We start from the raw sequence: 6,169 nt of genomic DNA, 5'->3' as shown, positions 1-6,169 counted from the left end.
CTAGGTGATGTCCTTCCTTTATGCATTCTTTCCCTTTGTGCTATATATATATACATGTATGTGGAAATTTTTCTTCTTTTGGGGACCGACAAGTCAAGGCATGAAGTGTCACTTAGGATACAAAATAATAAATGTCTGTCAAGCGCTTCGACCAATGAGTTACGTTTTTTCTTAGGTCTTACTAGCTTTTATAGAAAATTTGAGAGAAATTTTTCATTACTTGCATTGCATTTATCAAAAATATTAAAGAAAGGTATTGTATATCATTGGTCTAATAATCAGCAAAAGTATTTTGATTTATTGAAACATACTTTATTACATGTCCCTATTTTGCAATTACCTGATTTTAATCGACCATTCTTTCTAGTAGTCACTGATGCTAGCAGATCTAGAATAGAAGTTATCCTTATGCAAGATTCACATCCCATTGCCTATTTTAGTTGCAAACTTAAATCCTCTGAACAACTAAAGTATTCTACCTCTGATAAGGAATTGTTAGTTGTAGTACAAGCCTTACATCAATGGAAACACTATCTAATGGGATCTGAATTCATGATTAAAACTGACCAATAAAGTATCAAACGTCTCCTTAGTCAGCCACAAATCTCTAACCATCATATCAAATGGGCTACTTTTATTCAAAGTTTTCATCCACTTATCCAATATCAACCCAGAAAAGAGAATGTTGTTGCCGATGCCTTAAGTAGATTACCAAGTATCCATAATATTTCCGTTATATCTTTTGATTCCCTTATCCCTATGAAAGATACCTATGACCAAGACCCCAGTTTTCAAGCTAATTGGAATAAATTAGTTGCTAATAACCGAATTTCAATTGATTCTTTGTCTTACTCTCATGGATTTATGTTTTATGAGAAAAGATTGTGTGTCACTGTTTCATTTAGATCATTTGTATTGCATGAAATTCATTGTCTCCCATACCAAGGCCATAGAGGTATTATTTCTACTTTACATACATTGGTTGAAGATTTTTACTGGCCACAAATGAAATATGATGTTTCTAACTTTGTTTCTGAATGTTTAATTTTTCAAAGAGTTAAGCGATACCATGGTAAGCAATATGGTTTATAATGGCTTTACCAATTCTTGAACGACCATGGGAACATATTTCAATGGATTTTATAACTGGTTTGCCTAACATACAAGCTAATCATGATATGATTTGGACTATTGTAGATCAATTTAGCAAACAAGCATATTTTCTTCCATGCAAAAAAACTTTAACTGCATCTCAAGCTACACAATTGTTTTTTAAGGTTGTTTTCACTAACCATGGTTTGCCAAAAGTTATTATTTTTTATCGTGATTCTCGATTCTGTAACAATTTTTGGACTACTTTGTTTGCTAGTTTAGGTACTAAGATTGATTTCTCATCTTCATTTCATCCTGAAACAAATGGGCAAACATAAGCTACTAACAGTATAATTCTAGATCTTTTGCGTGCATACACAATTTCAAAACCACAAACATGGGATACACACTTGCATTTACTTCAATTTGCATACAATAATACACCACATATAGCTACACATAAAGCACCTTTTGAAATCATTTATGGAAATAGATTGCCTATACTTGTTACATCATTGTCAAACAAAGTTAAAGTTGCTGATGATATTGCCAATACACATGCTACAATTTTTGTTGAAGTTAAAGATATGATTGCGAAAGATTAGCAATCATACACTAAATAAGCTAACAAGAAAAGAAAAGCCATGAGTTTCAATGTTGATGATTATGTTTGGTTACGCATTGAAAAGAGAAGATTGCAAAGTGTTGAGAAACACCATGTTATTAAGTTAGCCCCTAGATTTTATGGACCTTTCCAAATCATTCACAAAATCAATGACAATGCATTTAAATTAGAACTACCCCAACACTGGAAAATTCATAATACTTTTCATATCAGTTTACTACGACCTTTTAGAGTCCAATTACATGTTCACCCTGTCTATGAAAACCCTCCTTTGTTGAAGAAACTGAAATTCTTGAACCTGAAACTATTCTAGATACTAACTTTATGACCACTAGAACTGGTCATAGATATTCTAGATATTTGGTTAAGTTTTAAAATCATCCTATTGAAGAGGCCCAATGGATGCATGCTCGTGACCTAAGTGCTTACCCCTCATTGCTCACTCCACATTGAGCTAATAGCAATTGAGGACAATTGCTATCCCACCCTAGGGGTATGATGCCAGGAGGCATATTCCACGGTGGATTTTGTGAGGTTTTTTTTTCATTCCACAATGGATTCCTTGAGGTTTTGCAGTGGATTTTGTAAAACTTTATTTATTTGTCAGGGCTCCTACACAAGGTGGATTCCTTGTGTGAGAAGTTGACGGGGATACCTATCCTTTTTGGGCATCATGTTAATTTAATGTGCATGTGGGTGATTCCATAGCAGGTGATTCCGCAAAATACATATTTAAATTAATAGACGTTTATGAGTTTAGAGTGCACTCGTATTAAATTAAGGTTAGGACGACAGAGTTCCAACCTATTTATTTATTTTGTAGCTGAAGATTGCTAGGTATTCACTTTTTTTGATTTAATTTTATTATTTTCTAACAATTGTGAATGCTTCAGTTGATGTGTAGAGCAGGCGGCGCTGGTGTTGGAAAGCACTAGGCGATAGCGTGTATTCAAATTACCTAGAAGAAACTATCATTTTTTATGGACACACATCTTATCGTTAAAGCCGTGGCACTAATGTTTATTTAGGTGCGCTTATTTATTGAAGCTCTTGAAAGACATTTATTATTTTGACCACCACTTAGGATAACTCATTTCATAGTTCTTTTTAGTCGACCTATGTTGGAATAATTGGTTAGCGACTAGCTCTCAATCTCTACCAAACTATGCTTGTCCTATCCCTTGTGGATTTTCATGCCTTGATTTTGTTGGGGGTAGGGTGAGAGCTGTGGTTTCGTTTGGTTGTGTATTCTTCTCTATCGCAACTTGATGCTCTTTATGGTTTCTGAATGTGAGATTAGTTTGTGGATTCAACGGGCTGAGTCACCCTATCCCATGGTCACCAATGAGAGTGGATTTTATGACCCAAAGAATGCCATAAATGTGCCAAAATCTGTCAATTTGAAGGGAAAATTAAAGCTCGATGAAAGCACCAGACACGGATCTAACAATTTTAAGCGGCCATGGAAAATGGAATTTAAAATCACTTTAGAAGATAGACTTCGCATGGTCTCAAATTTTTCATAATTTTTTTGGGTGTCGGAATAAGCAAAACAAGGTTAAGCAATGTGGGACTCTGAGAGGGACATGGAAAATTTTTCAAATCATAATTTGGATGTTGGACGTCAAAGAAGCCAAAGGGTGGACAAGAGGAGGGTCAAAGAGACCAAGGGCAATATAAAAGTACTTTAAAATTAAAGAGTCATGACCTTTGGGAGCTCAAAGGGGCCCAAAACTTTTTGAATTTGGGGGGAGGTTAACTTTTCATGGCATGAAGGAAAGAAACGGTCACCTGCATCTTGGCGACGTATTTTGGAAGAGGGGGCTATGGAGGTTAAAGAGAAGGCTATAATCTGATCATATCTAGCTGTTGATGCTCGAATTTTTCACTCCATATCACTCATCTCTAATCTGAAATTGGTGGCCTAAGCATGAAGAGCCAAATTCAGTATTTCTCTCTCCTCCCTCTCTCTCCTCCAATGGGTTGTTCATGTGGGTATTCTTTGGAAGAGATTGGGATGAAGACCAGTTGTCCAATTCAGATATAAGATCATGTTGACACTGAGGAGTGATGACCAATGCTATTTGGAGATCAATGCACGTCTGGTAGCTATTTGAGAAATTAGTTCTTGAGACCCATAACTTAAAAAGGGGTGGTAAGCCTCTTTTTAATAGAAATTCTGATTCTTTTTTATAATTCATGATGCAAATCTTGTTCGTATGCAATGAAAATTTGTTTGAGGCTTGGTTGTGATGTGTTTGAGGGTTTTGTATCATAAAATATAAAACCCCTATTTGTGCGTATGAGTTTGTATTTTTTTTTAATAATAAAACACATGTTTTAAGTGAAAAAATGATGTTTTCATTAGTTTCGAGAAATCAAAGCATGTTCATATGGGATAAAATTAAAGGTGATGATGGATCAGAGTGTGAATTAATTTCTTAACTCAAAAAAATAAAAATTATAGAATTTAATATAAATAAAATAAAGAAAAATACCCAAAATGTGATTTTAACCAAAGAAAATGGAAAAAATAGTTTTATTTTTGAACATTTATAAAAATTAAAGTTATATTTGTGCTGTGCACAAAGGTAAAGTATGAGGTGTATCCTTGATTTATCCCTGTTTGTATGTCATAGTGTACGTTTATCGCTTTCTACATAAAGAAATATGCATAAAATACCCTTTTAACCTACCCATCGAATGCAAAATCTTAAGTGGTAGGGGAAAGGGGATTGTGGGAGTTGAGTATTCTTTGAATTTAGATTTTATACATATTTAAGCACATAGGATTTGTATGATATAAGTTTAAAAAAAGTGCAGCATCATGGATTATTTCGATGCTGCCTTAGCAATGAAGCAATACGCTAGTGTGAAATCATGAAAGAGCTATTTGTGTGCACACATTCACGTTAATTGATTTATAAGTTTACTTATTTGTGCACTCTATGTCATTCATCTTGCATCTACACTTTCATATATAGTATCAAGAGAATTATCTCCTAAATATATAGCACTTCATTTCAAATAATTGACCCATGATGAGTGCAAGGTTCCCTGGAGCTATAGGTCTAGCATTATCATTTTCTTTGGGCACTTATGTGGTAAGGATTAAATTATCGTTTCCTTTGGGGACTAATGTGGTAAGGATTAAATTATCTCCTGGAATGTTTCATTAAAAGAGAGGACTATATTGCATATGTGCCTTATGTTCAAACTGTGCATCTGGGGGGTCACAGCGATAAGCTTGGGGGTGCTCCCTTCTTTTATGTTACGAGGTGCTAGTCACCAATATGTTTGAATACTCCTTTTGCTTGGAGTAGTGAAGGGCATCACATTGGACTACAATTTAAGGATTTTATCTACAAACGCATTCTTTGGATAAAATCAAATTACCAAAAAGCTTTGTGCTCATCTTTTTTCCTCCCTTGTTTTGTTCTTCTCGTCTCTTTCCTTCCTTAGTGGTAGCTCATTTCTTTCTCTCTCTCCTCTCTCTTTTTCATGGATATAGAAATTCAACCATCAACAAGATGTCCAAGCTTTAAAATGACAACCTTATCTATGTTTAATTCATTCTAAACACATGGAAGATGGATTCTTGCTATTATTAGCAAAGATACTTGGATTACCATGCAACAAACAAAACGTAAGAAAAAGGTAGAGATGTGAGAACTCTTTCATCTTTTCTTAGAAGGGCAAGATCAAAGATTTCAAACTTGGAGCAAATAATAATAACATAAAAGAGGTTTTAGTATAATATGTATTTTTGCATAAACAGTTGCATTTGAAACCTTGAGCTTCAAATCTTCCATTGCATAGACTAAATTGTATTTCATTCTCAATACTTTTCTTTTATTAAACTTACTGTATTAAGTTTTATTATGACATTTTATTATTATTTATAGATGTCTATTTTTCTACTATTGAGAAGTCTATATTTCTAATATTGAGTCTATTATTGATGTTATTAATGTTGTGCATGGTTTGATTGGAGGAAAAATACACAAAAGAAAGAGAAAAATACAACTTGTAGATAATGAAATATTTTTAAATAATCATTATTATATTATCCATATGTAACATAGCCAATGGGTATAATATTTCTTCTTTCTTTGCCTAATTTTATAAGCCTTGAGTGGTCTTTGTCAAGTCTAGTCACTAGTAAGAGCTACCAATGTAAAACGTTTTTTGAGATATAGAGATTATTAAAATATAATATCTCAAGTAAGCTAAGAAAGATTACATTGTTTGTGCCTAATAATATATTTATTGATTTCTTTTCCAATGCTAAGATAAAATAATCAAAGGCCATGCTGTCAATCAAGAGACTGGTATATAATGATGTCTTAGAATTTATCGATGAGGGGTGGGATACTAAGATAGAAGACAAGATAATTTGTAAGATAGATCAATATGTTGCTTGCAAATACATATCTACTACTCAAAATTTTA

Source organism: Lygodium microphyllum, chromosome 1, assembly GCF_053477565.2.
Source record: "Lygodium microphyllum isolate KBCC chromosome 1, Lygodium_microphyllum_v1.1.10, whole genome shotgun sequence".
NCBI classification, from domain to species: Eukaryota; Viridiplantae; Streptophyta; class Polypodiopsida; order Schizaeales; family Lygodiaceae; genus Lygodium; species Lygodium microphyllum.
Note: the sequence above shows the minus strand (reverse complement) of the source record.